Here is a 22,395-nt window from a genome sequence, read left to right as displayed (position 1 = left end):
CATGGTGTCACACTTTTATGCCATTTGAAAACCCGCAGAGAAAAATGTAATTGCGATAGAACAAAAGAACTCTCTATTCTAAACCAACAATCGGAATCATGCACGCACTTTAGAGTTTAATAGACATTGCACACCTGAGACTTAGTAGAAAATACAAGCAATTTGTAGAAATTCATTGAGGCAAAACGTCGAACACATGGAAATAAAAAATGGTAAAGAATAGACTTCATACCTGAATGAGTGCTTGCAACCGACTATAGAAATAACAAGGGAAAATATAAGCATCATTTACAGAATTTAGTATGGGTTAAAGAGTGTAATGAATGGCTAGACAACCAATACAATAGACTCAGCGCACACTCCACTCTTCAGCACACATCTATTCTAATAGTCCTCCATTATTAAACACAATAATTAAAGTACAATTATAATTTTTCATTTTATAACTAGACAAAAGGCTAAAAAAAAGAGAAAAAAAAAAGGAATGGAGGCCACAGAGAGGTACCATATCACCTTGCCTATGTCTAACTTTATATTATATATAGATTTACTTTATATATTTCTAAAAATCAAGTGTGGTGAAAACAATAGGAAACATATGTCACACTGTAGTGCTAGCAATTCAACTATTAGGAACAATCTTTTATGCAAGAAAAACTTTCAGAATAATCTGACGGCTATATTTTTATGGTATTATAGAATAAACAAGATACATTAATAATATCGGTAAGATAATTAATCAAGAAGATTTAGTAGATTTCTATTATAGCCACAAATCTATTCTGTAATTTCCTAGATTAAATAACCGGCCACATTCAATCCTATTGCAACCAAAAATTCTTTTTTCACAAATTCAATTCAAGATCATACTTAATATTTAATTGCTGATCAGGCAGTTTCTACCTAGTAAACAAATCGACTCAAGCTATATACTTTTCATTGCTCGGATTTTTGTCTCCAACATGGCTTTTGCGAAGCGAGGAGTATTTTCCTCACCTAGACCATGCTCGCGATGAAGCACACTACCTTGACTGTTTTTCACTTTGGACGTTTTCCTTTCCAACTGCATCGTTTTGTTCCTAAAGCATCAAATTAATATCCCAACAACAACAATAACAACATATCCAATGTAATTCCACAAGTGAGATTTTGGGAGGGTAGAGTGTACACAGACCTTACCCCTATCTTGGGAGGTAAAGAGACTGTTCCCAGAAGACCCCGGCTCAAGAGAAAGCATGACGAAAAAAAAATCCCATTAGCAAAAAATTACATTTTAGCACATTGGACAAATTTGGCTAGTGTATGTACTCTTTTTAGTATATACTTTCACCGTCTCATTTTAACACACTACAAAAAAAACGGGTTTTAGCGACGGACGAAATCCGTCGGTAAATAGCATATATCTGTTGCTAAACCAATATAGCTACAGAATAACTACAGAATTTAATCCGTCGGTAAAATCCTCGTAGCTAGCAATTTGCCGACAAAAAAAATGAATTCGTCGCTGGCGTAATGACGGATTGGCGACAAAATATATTTGTTGCCAATATGAGCGACGAATGAAATCCGTCACGATGTTAATAATTTCCGTCGCTAATTGTATGAGTTATTTCGTCGTTTCCTCTAATTGGCGACCAATAATTTCTGTCGCTAATTCCGTAGCCAATTCTTTTAATACACATTTCTGCATTCCTTTTGGCGACGAAAAATAATTTGTCGCAACATTTGAAATCCGTCGCAAATCTTTTTTATTTTTTATTTTATATAATATTTTAAATACACCTGTCCAAGCATATATTAGATACTCATGTAATAACTTAATTAATAGAAACTAATATTCTACAAGGTCCAAAATACATAGCAAAATGCAAAATAAGTTTGGAGCATCCACAACGATAATATCCAAACCGAAAAATCCAAAATCATATGCAACATCCATAAAGTTCAAACAACAAAACTAACAACCATAAAGTCCAAACCAAAAAACTAACTAATGAGAGACTGGAGAGCCACGATCATCATCAGAAACCGATGCATGAACTTGATCAATGTTGGCAGTAGCTGGAGCTGAAACTATAGGTGCCATAGATGATGGATGGTCATTAGGAGTGTCCATCTGAGAAGAGACTGAAGGATTCAATCCACGTACCCGCTCAACAATAATAGGAAGCAAGCGATCAGTCAGTGCAAGAATTATGCTATCAGTCAATGCAGGAATTAATCGCGTCACTAACTCATCCAAAGTTCCTGTCGCTGCTGGTTGAGCATTCGGAGGTGGTACTGAGGACGTAGCATCAGATACAGAAGAAGGACGAAGATTCGGCCCATAATATAAATGTGCTTGAGATCCAAGACCATATATTCTTCTTTTCTTTACCCCTCCTACGGCTTCGTAATAGGCTTGACATTGATCAACTTCAGATTGAGTTTGTGACTGATTTTGCAATATTTCTTGATATTTTTCCTGTAAAAGAGTGTGATAATTAGTTAAACTCATTTCACTAACAGTAAGCACATGTAAGAGAACCATTAAATACAGCAAGAATAATGCCCTGAAAGCTTGAATATAATTCAAGATATCTCTGTCTCACTGAAGGAAGAAAACAGAGCTTCTTTTTTATTTTTTATTTTTAAGTTTTGATAAGTTCAGACAACAATTCAAAAGCTGAACATCAACAATATAACCAGATTGGTGCTTTCTAAACTAACCACCCTGAATTAAACAAAACAGTTATTAAACTATTATAGTGAAAATACCTAAATGAAACACCAACAGTATTCACAAAACATACATCAATTAACTTATCTATAAAATAAATAATCTGGTCCTAGAAAAAACAATAAATGATGTTTCATCATAACACACACCCACACAATAAACAGTTATGCTTTCCTCTATTACCTCATAAAAATAACTGGCATGTGCATCTGGCACAAGAAACTGGCTTTCAAAATTTCCATCTGTAGCTGTTGTACTACTAATCACTATGAGGAGACTAGTTACCGTCTGTTTAGTTGTGGTTATATTGCTAATCAAGTTTGGACTTTCTTCTGCAATTCATGTGGAATTAATCTGATCCATGGACAGGTTAAGACAAAAAGCTATGAAGTGGTGGTTGGCAAAGCCTAAAAATGAGGTTCATAAAACCATTTTACAATGCTTACCAACTGTCATATGCTGGCAAATATGGAAAAGCAAGTGCACTGCCAGGTTTGATAACAAAACTGTCTCACTGGTTCATTATCCAGCAAGTGACCAAGATGATCACTATGATCATTCATTTACAAGCACTATGAGTTACCAGAAAGCATCCAAAAACATTATTTGAGAAGGACTCACTAGAAGCATCCAAAAACACAGGCATTACTTAACTCACTAGAAGGACATGGATTTTAAGATAAATATTAAAAGTTTCCCAACCTATATTTGACACACCAGAAAGAACTTTATTTGACACACCAAACCGTTTCAACCGGTCCAACCTGCCAATCTCAAATGGTATTGATCCAACAATTTTGTTGTCATTTAGCAAAAAGGTGTTCAAGAATTTGCAGTTAATAAACTCAGGTGGTACAGAACCAATAAAAGAGTTACCAGAAAGATCAAGATTAACTAAATAAGGTAACCAAGAACAAATTTGAATAGGTAGTGAACCTGAAAGTGACTTCCTAGAAAGATCAAGTGATTGAAGTGAACTACAAAACTGAAGATCAGGTGGTAGTGAACCAGATAAAGACATAAAAGTAAGTTGAAGTGAACTAAGCCTACTTTGAGAAAACAAAAGCAGAATTATTGATTTACTCTGCTAAAGGAATATGAGTGTTCAGAAAACATATTTGTTAACATAAAAAAAAACTGAACTGAAATCAGACAGTACATGACTGTAAATCTGCCACTTTATATAATGGTAGTGCTAATCTTGTATTAGATAGCTTTGCAAATGGTTGTGTAGTTGAGTTGATATTTAACCATTCCCTTTCCATCTAGTATGTTAAAAACGTACTCGTATCCAATGTTTAACAAAGCCCTATCAAGACTTGTTTGGTGTTTAAATTAAACTAGCGAATGAAGACGGGGTTTTTTTTTACACACTTTTGTTGTGATTAAGTATTTTACCCATCTAGTACTGTGTCTTAATTTCTGGTACGCTCATTTGAACATGCACTGAAAGTTCTTGTAACAAAAGTAAATGTCTATGACAATCTCTTCAAGCTTTTCTTCACAACTAATCATGGACCCATATATATTAGCAACAGATCACGCAAACTGCAAATCAGATTAAACTGCTTATAGACTCTCCAAATATAACAGAGCAACCTAACAATAGCTTGTCCAGGTATCAGGGGGCTAATGATTTCTGAAAGATTTTAGCACTTAACTACTGTTTATTGACAACCAGGATTTTGACTGGTATTGACTGGTAAGCAACCTAACCCATCTAGTATGCTCTTTTCTTGAATGTGATGGGACTAAACAAAGAAACTTCCTATAGAAGATTATAGAATGTTGGACTCGCATGCACGATTCGGGCTCGCTCACCTACAAAAGATTTTCCATCATGACCGTTTGTATGGACGTGCAAATGTACCTCATTTGGTGTTGGATCTCGACCCTTTTTAATAGCCTATACAAGAAAAAAATATACATAGTTCAGTAACTTCCAAAACCAACAAAAACAGCAACCAATGACACAGTAGAGAATATATTTTGACATATTCCTTTTATATATGCAGAGTCCATATTAGAATATGTTCATGAAAATTTAAAAACTAATTGAAGGCAGGAAATCAGTAAAAAGTTATGGTGAAAATGAGAGAAAAAATTTAAAAACTAATAATATTAATTAGTCTGTGGCGGTCCATGAACCCATACAGTCAATGGATAACCGATCCTGATCATTATCTTTAGAATTTGTTTGCAAATAGGCTATATCGCAAGTCCGAAATAATGAGTAAATCCTCAAATGTGCAATCAGTCCACAACTACTAAACATAACAAATATAACTGTGCCAAAATCCATTTATTACTGTTATAAGCTGCAAAATCCATAATGCTAGTTTAAAAAACCTATGGACTATTAAAGATAAGAAGCATCGTAAGAACATGATTAAGCACTTTAGTCAACGAATCCTGACAGCATTTCTCACCTCAGATGATAAACTCCCCTGGATGTAATATATACAAAATAGTGGGCAGACAGTAGAAGGGTGGTACTGACCCCATCTTATGAAACAAGCACCTCAACTAAGTATTTTTTTTTTAATAATAATAATGCCCTTTCAGGCCTTTTTATTTAAATCAACGAAGTCCAAACAATAAAACAATGGATAGGTCCAAAAGTGACCCAAGCTCAAATAATAAACATTGTTGGAATGTAAATCTGGCCCATATGGACCCGACCTATCCCTAATCGAAAATTCCAATTAGGAAACTTGACTTTGCTCTGTTAGGGAAAAACTTTCATTTGCTGCTTTTTCGGTCTGTTGTCGTCGTCTGCATCCTCTCCTCTAATAATGAAATCTTGATTGCCTCATCCGTTGTTTCTTTGTACCACTTTGAAAATCTTGAGGTAAAATTTCGCATTTGTATCTATCTTGTGTTTCTTTTCCATCTCCATTTTAAGCTCATAATTTATTTATTTTTGGGAATTCTGCTCTGTATGTTTAGGGAACATTCGATTGTTCATCTCCTCCATATTGCAGCACCAATTGAAGATAAACTCAGGTATCTTGTTCTTACTTCCTCTATTCTTCAACTGCTTCTCTATTCCTTGTAACTCGTGACATGCTCTTGAGTGCATCTTGTTATTTTCTGTTGATCTGCTTGTTTGTATGATATATGTCCAAATTTCTTTATGTGTTGGAAACTTCGAGACTCATCACACATTTGACTGGTCCTTTCCCATCTGGCTTTGTTGTGCTTTGCATGTACCAATTTGAGACCCTCTTTGTGATGAATTCCTTCCTGTACTCCATGTACCTGTATCGAGCTGAGCTTAACAGCAGCTTCGATTTGTGCTTCTTCAGGTATTCTACTCTTTTCCAACATCTTGTTTTATCTTTGCCCGACTGAACCCCTTTCCCATATTCTTGTAGATTTGATTTCTGTCCATTGGGCTGAGCATCCATAGATGCTAATACCACCAATCAAACATCCATCTTGTCTACTTTGAGTTGATGTTTGTGGATGATGCATTGAAGATATGTTCTTGAACTCCCAGATTTTTTCTTGTGTTCCTATAGCTCCTCCTTGCCTTGCTGTTGTGAATTGTTCTTTTCTACTGGTGGTTTGGTTGTATGTATACGTTACCCTCTTTGTTAACTTTAAAAACAAATAAATTTGATCTTGTCTATTTGAATGAGCATCATACGATGCTAATACCACAAATAGACTTTCAACCCTGCCTTATTTGATCAAAGTTAACTTTAAGAAAGTACATATATGGTCTCTGTGATGTTTCCCTTTGTTCTTTGTTGATTGAAAATTCGATTGCTGCCTTTGTTTTTTTTTTTTAACTGTACTTTTGTTGCTTTTACTTATGATTCCTGATACGTAAAATTGTACCTGCAAAAAGAACAAACAGTTAGAATAAACACCTTCATATCCTCTTCCCAGAGTGTTTGGTTGTAGAAAACTCCTCCGATATGCTCCTTCTGTGACCCTCCCATCATTAGCACCTCCTTATTCTCAAGTACGGTATCTGACTTTTGTCGCTATTCAAAATTCTTCTCATGTGTATTTCTAAATCCTGAAAATTTTGACATTGAAAAGACCCATGATCTAAAGCATAATTTGCTAGTGCATCAGCCAATTTGTTTGCTTCCCTCAAAGTGTGAGTAAACAGTACATTCATATCCCTTCTCAGTTCTGTAACCTCTTCCACCCATCCTACAATGTTCCATGGTGGTTTCCAACCATTAGCCAAGATTTTCTGCACCATCTCTGAATCAGTTTGAATGATTATATTCTGAAAATCTTTGCTTTTGGTATATTTCAAGGCTTCTTGAATTGCAACAATCTCAGCTTCTGTATTAGTAGCAAAACCAATGTCCTCAGCTTGTGCATGTATTAGGTTTCCTTCAGAATCCCTTAGACAGAAACCATATGCACTTCTTCCAGGGTTACCCCTAGATGCCCCATCAGTATTACAAACACACCACCCTAGTGGTGGTAGTTGCCAAATCACTTTAGTAACCTTTAGCTTAGCTCTTCCAGATTCCATCATATGAATGAGGTCACTCCATTTGGTAGGTAAATCCCTAAATGAGGGATTTCTGATTTGAACTAACCTTTGAATGGTTGAATACACCTGATATATGACTTTGCATCCAATTCTTCTTTGCCTATGTTTGATTCCATTCCTTCTCTTCCATAATTCCCATAGAATAATTGATGGAACTGCTTGATATATCTGCTTCAGCCTATCAGTTACTGGTGTTTGCCACCACTTCAGTATTAATTGTTGTAGATGTAAACCTTCCATATTAATGCCAGCCCTGAGACAAAAATAGGACCATGTCTCTTTAGCAGTAACAGATGAAAGAAAAAGATGGTGTATTGTTTCTTCTTTAGGGTTTGAACAACACCAGCATCTAGATACCATATTAAAATTCATTTTCTTCAATACATCATCCAAAGGTACTTTGTACTTCCAGCATCTCCACAAAAAGAAAGATATTTTGAAAGGTAGACCTCTCACCCACATGCATTTTATATGTGTTCAATTCTTGTCCCCTTAATCTGATAAACTCCCAGGCTATTTTTACAGAAAAACCTCCATTTGAATCCAACAACCACCATGGTTTATCAGTTCCCCTTGGCTCCCTAGGTGGTCTGATTTTAGTTGTTATATGCTCTACCACCTCCTCAGTCAATACTTCATTCAGCCTTGCAATATTCCAATTACCCTGAGCTGCAAATTCATGAACATTCTGAATTCTATCATCATATCTGTCTTCCGAGATCACATAATAAAGAGCCCCTAAACCAGTCCAATTATCAAACCAAAACTGAGAGTCCCCCATCTGAACCTGCCACCAAATCTGATGCTCTATTAGTTCCCTGGCCTCCAACATCTTTTTCCAAGTTTGGGTTCCATACTTCCATTGCACAATCACAGCATTTTCTTTTCTGCAGTACTTATTTGTTATGAAAGCACTCCAAAGAGATGGTTTAGTTCTTAAATTCCACCATAATTTACATAATAGAGCAAGTGACACATCATGAAGTGATCTAAATCCCAGACCCCCTTCTGAAGTAGGTATACACAATTGGTTCCATGAAACCCAATGTCTGCTTCTACCACCAATAGTATTACTCTAGAAAAATTGTGCAAACATCTTATGCATTTGTTTAATCACCCCAATTGGTGGATTAACTGCAGAAAGAAAATGCACTGGCATACTCTGAAGAACATGTTTTATAAGAATTGCCCTTCCACCAAAGGACAACATTTTACCCTTCCATCCCTGCAGCCTGTTCATAATCTTGATTAGCAAAACATTGAAGAATTCTTTCTTTCTTCGACAATGATAAATAGGACATCCCAGATATACAAAACGAAAATCGTTCCTATTGTTACCAGTTACTATCTCCACAGTAATGCTAATGTCCCTTGGAACATTTTTATGCATATAAACTGAGCTTTTCTCCATATTTATCTTCTGACCAGAAGTTTTTTCATATTTCTTCAAAATCTCCATTATCAGCTGTAGAGAAATGACATCTGCTGATGTAAAAATGATCATATCATCAGCATATGCAAGATGATTCACCTTAGGACTCCACTTGGGCATTCCAAAACCTTTAAACTGAGGTTTCTGATGCAAAACATTTAGGTTCCTAGAGAGAACCTCTGCTGTTAGGATAAAAAGAGTAGGGGATAAAGGATCCCCTTGTTTTACTCCCCTGGATGATTGGAAGAAACCATGTTGTTGACCATTGACCAGAATAGAATACCAGTTATTGCTTATGATCCTATAGACCATATCTACTAATAACTCTGAAAAACCCAACTTTCTGAGGACTTTGGTTAAAAACAACCAAGAAACCCTATCATATGCCTTAGCCATATCCAACTTCATTACCACATTTGCCTCCTTAGATCTCAATCTGATGTCTGAAATAATCTCTTGGGTTAAGAGAACATTTTCTATAATACTCCCGCCCTTGACAAAACCATCCTGATTCAAAGAAATTATATCCTCTAGCTTATCCACCAATCTCTCATGAATCAATCTTGAAAAAATTTTATTCACAAAATTGCTCAAACTAATCGGTCTCATATCAGAGAAGGTATTTATGACATCCTTCTTTGGTAATAAGACCAAATTAGTGTGAGTAACAAATTTAGGCAAATCAGCTCCACAAAAGAAAGATTTTAGCATATTAGTAACATCATCATCAATAATTTCCCAGCATGTTTGATAAAATACTCCAGTAAAACCATCAGGTCCCCCTGCACTCTCTCCATTTAGTTTAAACACCACTTCTTTAACTTTCTCACTAGTTGGCATTTCTTCAATCCACCTGTTATCTTCCTCTGAAATCAGTCTTGGCAGGTGTGTTAGTATATCAAAATCAGTGGGGTCCTCATCTTTATTGAATTGATCCATATAGAATCTAATTGCTTCATTAGCAATTCCATCAGAAGCTTCTATCCAGTTCCCATCAGGCCCCTGAATTTTGTATAGTTTCAACCTCTTTCTTCTCCCTTGTACATAGGCATGAAAAAACCTGGTATTTCTATCCCATCCTTAAACCATTGCATTCCTGCTTTCTGCTTCCAAAATTCCTCTTCCAAATATAGGTACCTGTTCAAATCAGCTTGCACCTTATGTAACCTTTCCCTATTTGAAGGTGAAGGTTGTGTTTCAAACAGTATTTCATGAACCTTAACCACTTCCTCCAAGGCTTCTATTTCTTGAAAAATATTGCCAAAAGTGCTTTTACTCCACTGGACCAAAGCAGCCTTCACCTTTTTCAATTTATGATGAAAAAGTATGAAAGGATTTGCCATGAAGTCAGCTGACCAATGCTCCTTAACTGTCTCAATAAAACTCTCATGCTTAACCCAAAAATTTAGGAATTTAAAAGGCTTCTTGATAGGGATAACTTCACCAGTATATGAAATTAACAATGGAGCATGATCAGAACCATTTCTGATCAGATGAGTAATTTTTATGCCATTGAAATTAGTCTGTAAAACCTGATTACCCAAGCATCTATCCAGCCTTTTGAAAATACAGTCTGCTCCACTTTGACCATTCCACCAAGTGTATTTACTGCCATTAAAGCCCAAATCTGTAACTCCACAATTCTGAATACAACCTCTAAAATCTTGAATTTCATTGATGGTGACAGGTAATCCACCATATTTTTCCTCCTCATCAGTGATAGTATTGAAATCTCCCCCTATCAACCATGGCACAACCATGTTTTCAGATACATTCTCTAAAGAATCCCAAAGTTCCATTCTTTCAGCCTGTGAACATTTTGCATATATTAAAGAAATCACCATCTCTTCCTGATTTCCTCTGAAGGATAATTTAATTGCCAAATGTTGTGAGTGATCCACTAACACTTGACAATAAAACATTTCATCCACAAAGCCCAAATTTTCCCTGAATTGTTTACTACAGCATGCTGCAGTCCAATTCTCCTCATGTATTTCTCTAGTTTGTCAGATGTTTGAAAAGGTTCCATTAGGCCTATGAAACCAAACTGATACTTCTGATGCATTTTGATTACTCTTGTAAACGACTCCATTGTATTAGCTGATCTGATATTCCATATGATTGCGTTCATCATGGATTACTAATCCTGCTAACCTGCCTTCTAGTATGAACACCACTACTAGGTGGTGCACTTGTGTCTCTGACTGTTTTCTTCTTTGCTTTTCCCCCACCTTTTTCAATCATCTTAGGTGAGAGATCACCAGCTCTACTAACTGCTTTTATGTTTTGATCAATTGAATGCACATCCAGGTCTTTAGCTCCACTCTTCGAATTGATGTTGGCTTTGTATTCCCCAGCAAGAGTTACCTGTCCTTTGTTTGTGCTAATAGCCTCAGTCATGTCCTGTTTCTCCTGTTGACTGCTCATTTCTTGAGATTGGTAAACTAATACTTTCTCCCCATTATTTGTTGAGCTTCCTTCATTTGATATGATTTCTTCTTGTTGCCTTACTGCTCCATCAACTTCTTCTAGTTTGTCAGCTTGTTGAAAATTTTCTGCTATAGTCATTTTATCTTCACCTGGTGGATCTGATGATGTGTTCAGAATTACCTGCTTTGCTGTTTTCGCAATATTACTTGAATCACTGCCCTCCACTTGTGTGCTTGGACTATTGCTTTTGCTTGAACTGTTCTCACTTGGCTGTCCCCTACTTGGGTTGTTCTCCCTTTCTTTTATTGGACTGTAAGATGATGCTTCTTGAAACACTGCCAGATTGTTATTTTTAACTTTGATGCTTATGTTTTCATCAGCTGGTTTGCTGCTGCCATTCTCATTGATCATATTTTGGCTCTTTGCTGTATTTGCCTCTGTTTGTTCATCCTTGTTCACATTACTACTTGTTGCCTCCCTTACTTGTGTTATCTGCTTATCATTAATGCTTTGAGCAGCATTAGCATGGCTTTCTTTTTTGTTTGTATCATGTGGTTCATTTACCTCAGCCTGCATTCTAGCATTTTCATCACTCTCCAGTATTGCAAAAGCATTTTGGGTCTTCACTGCATTATCTTTTTGCTGATTATTTTCTCCAAACTCTCCCAGAATAATTCCACTTTTATCTTTTATGTACTTATTTCTTCTTCTTTGCATCCATTCTTGTCTCCCTTGGGTATTTTTTCCACTTCTGCCATTGTTAAACTGATTTCTCTTATTGGCATCTGCTATTTGATTTGCATTCCTTTCTTCTTCATTGATCTTTCTAAGTTCCTCTCTGTATTGCTTCTCCAATTCAGGATGTAAAGCTCAACATTCTACTTCAGCATGGCCTTGCAACTTGCAATGTTTGCAATACTTTGGTAAGTAATCATATTGGATAGTAATCCATTTAGATTGTACTTGCCCAGTGATTTCATCCTCTTCTGATATGTGAATCCTCTTTGGATGTTCAACTATTAAATCTATCTCCACTTTTACTTTTGCGCAGCTAGGCCTAGTTCTGTTAGCAGTTGCCATATCCAGTGTCAAGGGTTTGCCAACTGCTGATGCTAAAGAGAAAACCGCTTCCTTATCAAATAAATTGGGAGGTAATTCTGGGAAACTGATCCAGGCTACGGCAATGGATGTTTCTTCATCAGGCTTGAACCACGGATTCCAAATGAGAGGCCTCATCTGACAGTATCTTGATTGTACTTTGATGTAGTATGCAGGAGTAGATAGTATTTTAACATAGTCCTCAAATAAGGATAGCCTAATCAGTATATGTCTATCCTCAAGTAAGCCAATTGTATTTTTGCCCTTAATTGAACATTGCTCTGGGATAGCAGTTCTCAACTCCTTGATGTCAATAATGTCATAAGAGAACTTACCTATAACTGCATATTGTAACTCTTCTTGAAGTATCAATTGTTTTACCTCTGATGATTTCCATGAAACATGTGGCTCCCCATTGATATATACGACAGGTTTTGGTGGTACTACTTGTTTAACAGTGTGTTCTGGTGGCTTTAATAAAGCATCATAGTTTGTGTTTGTAGGTAAAATAGGCTTTGGCAAAGTCTCAATGGTATTTGTTGTGGTTGTATGCACAATAGGATTGGTACTAGATTTTGTAGAAGATGAGGGTTGATTGGTGTTAAAGTGATTGACAAAAGGGGTTGTTGAAATTTGTGGTGATGATGCGAGTGGAGCAAACCCAGGAGGGGGCTGCCCACCGGCCGGATTTGCCATCTTACCCAATCTTCAGATTCAGATCTGGATCTATACTGGACAGCTCCTTCAGATTCAGATCTGCCAGATTCAACTGATTGATAATGAATTAATGAACTTCTTTATTAGCTGTTGATAATCACTTGTACAAATTTTCTTGGATTTTTTTATCTAATTATTATAATTTTTTTATTTTAAGCAGTTGGGTTGTACTTCAACTAAGTCAGTTCTTGATAGTACAGTAGTTATACACGGAAATTAATTTGCATTCCCTTAATTATCAGAAAAAGTTATGGAGCCACCATCAGTACTGCAAAGAAAGAGAGAACAAAAGCTGGCCTCAACTCAGATGAGTAAACCAATAATGCAGCAGGTGCCGTAAATGCATTTTGGTGCTACATTTAACATGGTTCCCTCATTAGCTTTTTAGGGTAATATACATATCCAACTTTAGTAATTCTGTCAAATGCAGAAATATTAATTTTGTGAGCATAGCAGGGTGGGTAGCGAGAACCAACATGCATGATGTTTCACTATACCCGAAATAATGAGTAAATAACTCAATTAATGAGTGAAAATATGCTATTTTTATTGCTCAGCAAATGTTTTTAGTGAGAAAATTAGAGATAAAGGCCAATTCTTTTATATAATTATATAGATTTTCAGCATTTTCAACCTGCAACTGCTGAAGCAGTCTAAATTTTCGAAAATAACAAATAACATACAAGTCCAAACTTGCCAACATAAACATACTGCAGCAACTGATGAGACATTCACCTTCATGATGGAAATTTAGTTAGGCAAACGCCAAATCCACAGAATTAACTTACAAGTCTCTTGTGATACTCTCCGATGGAAATAGAGCCACCCGTGTGAGTCCCACTAGCAGCTGCATCCTCACCGCCACGACAATTCTTTGAAGCTATTTTTGATTTTTCAATAACCTTAGGATCTGCCCAATATTACTTCCAACTTTCCCATGTTTCTTTCGGAACATAAACTGGCCGAATTCCCTCACCTTTTATTGAGCTAACGAAATCACAGTACCTTCTCGCTGCCTTTCTACGCCATTGCTTCCTCACTTCACTATCAATCGAAGAATCCCAATAGAATGCCTTCTGAAATAATTTTACAGAGTAGATTATAACAATAAACTCATCATCTCAGCAGGAAAAATTATAAGACATGAGTTATAAGAAAAGCACCATCAGTCACCCAATAAACTGGAAAGTAAAAGAACTGCAGCTTTCCCTAAAAGGTGAAAAGAATGAGATTTTGCCCGTGTTGCAAGGAATTGAGACAAAAGGATTATTATACATGTTCTTGGTTACTTACTATGACAACTACGATTAAGAATAAAGCTCTACATCTCATAGTCAAAGTTAAATAAAAAAATCTATTTTTCGTTCTGAACACTAACAGTAATTAGTGACAAACATTTCAGTTATTATACCTCGAATTCTCCGAGATAAAAATATTTTGTCTCTTGTGAGACACTTTTCCAGTTAACTCCATTAGGCTCAATTTCATTCTTGAAAATCTCAGTTATCGTCTCAGAGCATAATCTTGATGGTTCCAACCTGGACAAATTTGAAGACATTATATGAAGTCTATTATAAAGCAATTACAGTATAAAAATAATAATGGTGTAAGCAGAAACTAACCCTGAAGGAGAAAGAAAAATAAGTGTCCGCTGCACGTTACTGTTACTCTCACCTTCACCTACTGCATCACTCTGAGCAGATGAACCTTCAGCTATTGCGTTTCTCTGAGTAGACGCACCCTCGCCTATTACGTTTCTCTCATTAGGTATTATAGGAGATGATTCAGAAATGGATGGGGTGCTGCCATGACCTGATGTTTGAATGGGTGGCGTAGTAGTAGGACATGTTTGAACTTGGTCCTGCCCACCTGAGGAATTGGTGCCACCTTGTTGAGAACTAATTGTGGGAACAGGAACCGAAGGCATATTACCTCGACCAGCGCTACCTCGACCTCTAGTTGAGGTCTTGATTATGCGGCCTATGCTACCTCGACCTCTGCCAGGAGCCATATCTACAAGAAAAAAAAAAGAAAAGGGAATCATCTTTTAGATAATCAGCATGAGAGTAAGCAATTGAAACCACTAATTACACACAAAAAATGGGCAGTAAATTATTGGTTTTGCACAATAATTATGTTTTTTATTATTGAAATTCGACCAACTTCCTGTGACCAAATTCTGCAATTCATGTTATGTTTATGGATCCTCACTTTCCTGATGAAATTTTTATAAGGAAAGTTAAAGGATGAATGTCAAGCTGTATATAAAAGGTGATCAGTTAAAATGAAAGAAGTCAAAACTCCACAAAAGGTCCATTTGCAGTAGTAAACTCAGGTTAATACCTTCAATGTTATGAAATGAAATCACAGTGGACGCAACTAACAGAAATGAAAGAGATCATCACAAGCAAACTATTTTCGTTAAAGATTACACACAAAAAATGGACAGTAAATTAAATTGTGCAAAACCATAGAATTATTGCTAGATTTTCAGCATAGTAAGCAATGGATATATTAATAAAAAGTCTTTGGATTGTGCATGCATTATGAAAATGACTAAGAAGCTTAGACATCCAAGACAACCAACAAATGTAGACATATCACATACTTATAACATCCAAAACATATTACTACAAACAAAAGTTAATAAAGATACAGTAGCACATTTCTATCAACACACTAGTCAGTATCTATTTCTTCTTCGAACTCCTCCTCATCATCCTCCTCAGTTTCAGTTTCATATTCATCTTTTGTAGATTCTTCTTCAGAGTCTTGATGCTCTTCTTAAGATTCATGATGCTCTGGAAACAATCCATCATCAATTGGTTCATCCATTTCAATTGCTTCCCCATTTGGATCATGCAGGAGTATAACTTCATCAACGGTCATATTCATATCTATCTCATGGACTTCAACTTCTTCAACTTGGAATGGAAGATTTAGTTCCACTTCCGGAGTTGTGATCACTTCCTCATCAGGTAATTCAATAACATTTTGAGGTTTGACTTTCAATACAGCTAACCAATCATCCTTGTCCTTTTTTGTGCTAGGATAAGACATATAACACACTTGAGTTGCTTGCATCGCAAGAATAAAAGGTTCATATTTGTTAAACTGACGACGATGGTTAACGTCGACCAATTTGTACTGATTATGCTCCTTAACACCAACATTCATAGTTGGATCAAACCATTCACACTTGAATAATTTAATTGGCTTTAAAGGTGCTTCACGGTATTCAACTTGTATAATCTCTTGTATCCGTCCATAGTAATCGCCAACATTTGGATCCGATATACAAACTCCACTGTTCATTGTTGATCTAGCACTACCGCGACGTAATGTGTGAAATTTGTATCCATTAACAAAACACATTGGATAAGCATATGCTCTTATTAATGGTCCATGAGCAAGACTACGCAAGTATTTGTTCTCAATATGATTGGATCGAACCTATTTTAAGAAAATTATAAGACTTAGTCAAATTTCACAAGCCATTTTAAGCAGTCATAGTTTAAAAGATAATGATTGATGGAGGCTTACATATTCCTTGAACCATATAGAAAAATATCTTTCAAGACTCTCATTTATTTGATCTTGAGATAGATTCGGGAACTCTTCTTGCAAACGTTGCACATACATGCTTCATTGCAACAAAGTAAGTTAAATAAAAACTCATAATATATGGATATATTCTTTATTTTAAATAAGTATAACTTTATAATGTTACCTCACAAATGGCTCAACCACTTTAGTATTTAGTAAAATATAAGTTTGGGCTGCCTTGATTTCTTCAAGGGACAAATCTCTCTTTTTTTTCTGCTCCCGATAGTTTGCATGGATGAGTGAATATTGAAACATTTCCTTCAATATATTCTACAACACCACCATCATTGTTACGGGCCACATTTTGATGACGTGAGATAACATGAGGTTCAAAATAATGAGAAAACAATTGTGTTGACTCCGCCATCAAGTATGCTTCACAAATGGAACCCTCAACACTAGCTTTGTTCCCAATCATGTTTTTAAGAGTTCGAAGGTACCTATAAATGTAAACCAATAAATTATTGGATACTTGTCACCATTAAAGAATATATAATTTATATTTACCTCTCAAAAGGGTACATCCATCTATATTGTACAGGTCCAGCAATCCGTGCTTCATATGGCAAGTGCACGGGTAAATGTTCCATTGAGTTAAAGAAACCCGGGGGGAATATGCGTTCTAACTTACACAAGATCTGTGGGATGTGTACCTCTAATCTCTCCAAGTCCACCACTTGAAGAACAGTTGAAGTAAGATCTTTAAAAAACAAACTCAACTCTGTAAGTGCCTGCCACACATTACTAGGAAGTAGCTCACGAAAGGCAATTGGCAATAGTCGTTGCATGAACACATGACAATCATGAATTTTCATGCCAAATAACTTAAATTTGTCCGTGTCCAAGCATCGACTCATGTTCGAAGCATACCCATCTGGAAACTTCACACCTTCTAACCAATCGAACAAGACAACTTTTTCATTCTTTTCTATTGTATATGCAGTTTTGGGATAGCTTCCATCAGGATTCCTTGCTAACTACGGTCGATCGCAATATTTTACAATATCTAGACGTGCTTTCGGATTGTCTTTGGTTTTGCCAACAACATTAAGAACAGTTTTAAAGACATTATCAAAGACATTCTTCTCAATATGCATGACATCAAGATTATGTCGTATCAAGTTAGAACTCCAATAAGGCAAATCCCAAAAGATGCTTCGTTTTTTTCCATCCGCATGAATTACATATCCTCTTATTAACTTCTTGTGCATCTAACTCAGTTACTTTTCTTATCCCCAACTCACAAATTTGATTCAAAATTTCTTCTCCTGTTCTAACGGTAGGTGGTGGCCTTGTAACAGTATGACCTTTAAGAAAGTTTTTACGATCTCTCCTAAATGGATGATTTTGATCAAGAAACATTCTATGACTGCAAACCAGGTTGTTTTCCCACCATGTTTTAATCTGAATGATTGTGTTTCCTCCATACAATAAGGACATGCTAAGTTGCCACCTGTACTCCATCCTGATAACATAGAATATGCTGGAAAGTCATTGATTGTCCACATCAAAGCTGCCCTTAATTGAAAGTTTTGCTTTTTTGAGATGTCAAATGCTTGTACACCTGTCTCCCACAACAAAGTCAATTCCTTTATTAGAGGTTGCAGATAAACATCAATATTTAGTTTAGGATTGTGTGGCCCCGGTACAATGACAGTTAAGAACATGTATGCCTCCTTCATACATATCCCTGGAGGCAAATTATATGGAGTGACAATTACAGGCCACGAAGAGTATTTTCTCCCCGTCTGAGCAAATGGTTGGAAACCATCCGTACATAACCCCAACCTCACATTCCTTGGTTCAGCAGCAAAAAAGGAATGAGTTTCATTGAAGTGCTTCCAAGCCTCAGAGTCTGATGGATGACGCATTACCCCCTCCTCTTGTATATGCTCGTGATGCCATCTCATGTCGGCAGCTGTAGCATGAGACGCATATAATCTCCACAATCTAGGAATCAAAGGGAAATAATACATTTTCTTGTAAGGGACCAATTTCCTCTTACGAGAACCAACACGACATTTATACCTCTTATAGCCACAAAACTTACAAGAAGTTAGGTCCTCATCATCACCCCAATACATCATACATCCTGGATTACAACAATCAATCTTTTCAACAGGCAAACCCAAGCTACGCACTAGCTTCTTGGTCTGATAATAACTATCAAGCACTATGTTATCTTCAGGTAAAGCCTCTTTCAAAAGTTGCATAATTTGATTATAACCCCTCTGTGACAAAGTATTCTCACTTTTAATATTTAACATCCTAGAAACTACTGCGAGTTGAGAGAGGGAAGAACCAGGATACAATTTTGCATCAGCGGCTTGTAGCAAATCATAAAACCTCTGGGACTCAAGATTAGGCTCCTCCTCCATTGAAGGATTAGATTCCTCCTCCACTAAAGGTTCACAGTGATGAGATGACTCAGGTTCAATATTACTCGAACCCTGGCCAAAGTTCGGTCCAGTTGCATCTAAAACCATTTGGCGATATGGATTATCATATCCCAATTCAGGTTGAGTACCACCATGTAAATGACTATACATCTCACCGGTTACTTCTTTTTCCCCTTGATACTTCCAAACAAAATAGTTCTCAACAAATCCAAACGATTGAAGGTGCAATTTAACGGTTTCAACATCCATGAATTTAATATTGTGACATTTTTTACACGGACATTTGACATCGTCACCACTCATGCGGTTTCTTTGAGAACATGAGAACTCAAGAAACTTATTAACACCAGTTATGAAACTAGAATTAATACCCCCTCGACCATCCAACCTGTCGTACATCCAACCACGCTCTAGATTATCCATAATCCTATTTAATGTTAAAATAAACAAGAAACTTAGAGTTACTTTTTGTAAATAAGTAAGACAATCAGAATGCCATCCAAAGGAAAACAAGTTGAGTTTAAGACCAATTTTTTTTAACTGCAAAAAAAAAAGTGTGTTGGCTATGAAGTTTAAGGAGGTAATAATAAAGTTTCTTAATCAACAAAGGAAAAAAATTAGTAACGACAAGAAAGATTACTAACATTAAAACAAGCAGGTATAGATACTATAATCCTACTCAACCAGACAACTTCACTAAAATGCGCCATCAACCACAAATAATTTTAGCAAGGGTAATCAAACAAATAATGACACAGAGAATAGCCCCAACTTTATGAGCCAAAGTTAAAGGTAATTAAACAACCTACTGTTTTTTCTCTTAGTTTTCTGGTTGTTAAAGAAAGAAGAAACTCAAGAAATCAATTAAGCAAAACAAGGCAAATCTATTCTTTACAGAATTTCTCAAGATCGTAAGGAATACAAAAAATTTCACCAATTCAAACATTAGGTGAGGTAAAAGAAATCACAAGTCACATTAGGACTTCCCAAAGTGGCTATAAACTTAGTTATGTTCATTTTAGAGAGGTTAAACCTGCTAACTTTAGGCAAAAAAGGGCAGAACCGAGAAGTGCTTTGAAATACTTTCCTTAATCAATGAATCTAACATTTACCATTTGGAATTACTAGCCTTGTCACGGGAGGATCATATTTACAAAATTTGAAGACTCAAAGTATCACCACATTATTAAATAATTCATGTATTTAGTAAATGAAGTTTAAACATGCCTCAAACTCAAAGTTCTTCGCTTAATGTTAAGCTCATTTTAGGACTTTAAAACTTCTCCATTTCTGGACAAACAGTGAGAGCAAATAGCAATAATCCTAACAAACCTTTCGAGAGCTTTTTGAAGAATTTGATGAAGTACAACTCTTTCCTAAACCCTGCAACTCTTTCCTAAACCCTGCAAGAATGAATATAAATCAAATCCTTCAGTATTAGTGAAACAGAGATTTAGTCAGGAAACCAAAAATTTACGTTCTTTAACAGCATAAACATCGTTAAATGTCATAAAAGAGGAAAATAACATTGAACAAAATAGCAAAAGAAAAGAAGAAATAGATACCCAAGCCGTCACTTTTTTTATCTATACGTTTCGAGATAGCTATACATATATCTACTAGTTGATTATTAGTTTATTACATTCTAACTTAGATTAATGTGAACATAACAAGTAAATTGAGATAAATGCGGTCAACTGAGAATAGTTCTTGCTTGCAGTTCCAATACTAATAAAAACCCATTATTTTCACACTAACTTCCCAATTAAATTCCAGATAATTTCAAGAATGCATAAGAGCACAACTCTTATAACTTATTTTCATAAAGGAGTTGGTTAAAAAGAGTACACCTTGGGGGTATTCGTATTCCTAACTTGGGTTTTCATATGAAATTTGAAGAGAAAACTGCAGTTGCAGAAGTTGCACCCATATTTTCTTGGAAAACTAATTTTTGATGCTAAACAGAGAAACTAAACTATATTTAAGAAACCCAAAATAAAACAATTGCAAAATTTCTCCTCCTTCCAACACACTGACACATACAAGGTGGCAACACAACCAAAATTTATGTTCTTTAACAGCATAAACATTGTTAAATGTCATATACAAAATTCAAGCTAAGCAATAAGTTCCCCAAATCACAAAGACCGTGATCAACCTTGTTGATTTTCAACAAAAACAGGAAAATAAACAAGACCCACAATTTATTCAACTATAATTCGTACAAGAAAAACAAAGTACACACATAAATTAACTGAATTTCAACTCAAACAGAAAGAAGGATGATTTTCAACAAAAAAAAAAAAAAAATAGACCCACAATTTATTCAGAGAAACAAACAGGTTTTTAGGGTTTTTATGATTATTATTGATAATACCCAGTGCTACTGCTACTGCTATTGCCTCTCTCTCTAGTGCATGTATGTGTCGCCTTTCATAATACCCAAACCCTCAATTTTTTATCTATACGTTTCTAACCTTTAAGGGAAAATGTTTATATCATTTACCCACTAGAAAAGGTGGCCAGCTGAGCTGAGCATGACCAAAAATACAAAGAAAAATGGAAGATTGATGATATTTACTTTTTTAACTGATATAGAAAAGCAAGAAAGAGAGAGAGAAATAAACAAAGTAAATCACCATGGTAAATGAGAAATAAACAGAGTGAGAGTATGAGAATGGCGTCGAATTTTCCGGTGGGTTTGAAAAGCACCTCCGGTGGGTTTCAAGAGAAAGAGAAGATGGTGGGTTTGAACTGAAGAGAAAGAGGTGTTAGTGCGTTTAAGATGGTGGGTTTATTTTATTTCGTTTATAAAAATAAAACTAAATTTTATTTACCGACGGATATATTCTGTCGCTAACAATTAACTTGAAATTTTACCCTTTTAAAAGATAACGACGGAAATAATCCGTCGCTACATACGTCGCTAATCTGTAATAAATTTTGCCGCCTATGGTTTGTCGTAATTTTAGTAGCTAAAATAAAGGCGCGCAATTTTCGAGCCAAAATATAGCGACAGATTTATAAATCCGTCGCTATTTCGTCGTTAATTTAGATATCATTTCTTTTTTCATTTTTTTGGCGACAAAACTCTAATTCTATAGGTAATCCGTCGTTAGCTAGAGACGGAATTAATTGTGTCGCTAAAATCTGTCGCTAAAACCCCTTTTTTTGTAGTGACAGTCATTTTAGTTCTTTTCACACCAATTAAGAAAATAAGAAATACAAGATTTAATTTACTAAATTACGCTTATTTAATAAATGTAGACTAATTTTTTTCTCTTAATATTATGTATACTTCTTTAATGTTAAGGGTGTAGATCAAAATAATTATCAACTTTAGCCATCAATTCTTAAAGTGAAAATTATTTTAAACTAAAACGATAATTAAAATGAAATGAAGGGAGTATATCGTTACTTTTCACCACACACTTACCGAGATAATGAAAGCGACACTTGAATGAGAATG

The 22,395-nt window shown here is 35.7% G+C and overlaps 1 pseudogene; it reads right to left on the bottom strand.

Annotated features, from left to right (window-relative positions):
• Positions 1–1,812: 1,812 nt before the first annotated feature.
• On the bottom strand, positions 1,813–21,680 carry LOC132618200 (uncharacterized; annotated as a pseudogene).
• Positions 21,681–22,395: the final 715 nt, after the last annotated feature.

Source organism: Lycium barbarum, chromosome 11 (genome assembly GCF_019175385.1).
Source record: "Lycium barbarum isolate Lr01 chromosome 11, ASM1917538v2, whole genome shotgun sequence".
Taxonomy (NCBI): Eukaryota; Viridiplantae; Streptophyta; class Magnoliopsida; order Solanales; family Solanaceae; genus Lycium; species Lycium barbarum.
Note: the sequence above shows the minus strand (reverse complement) of the source record. Positions and strands in the feature narration are given on the sequence as shown.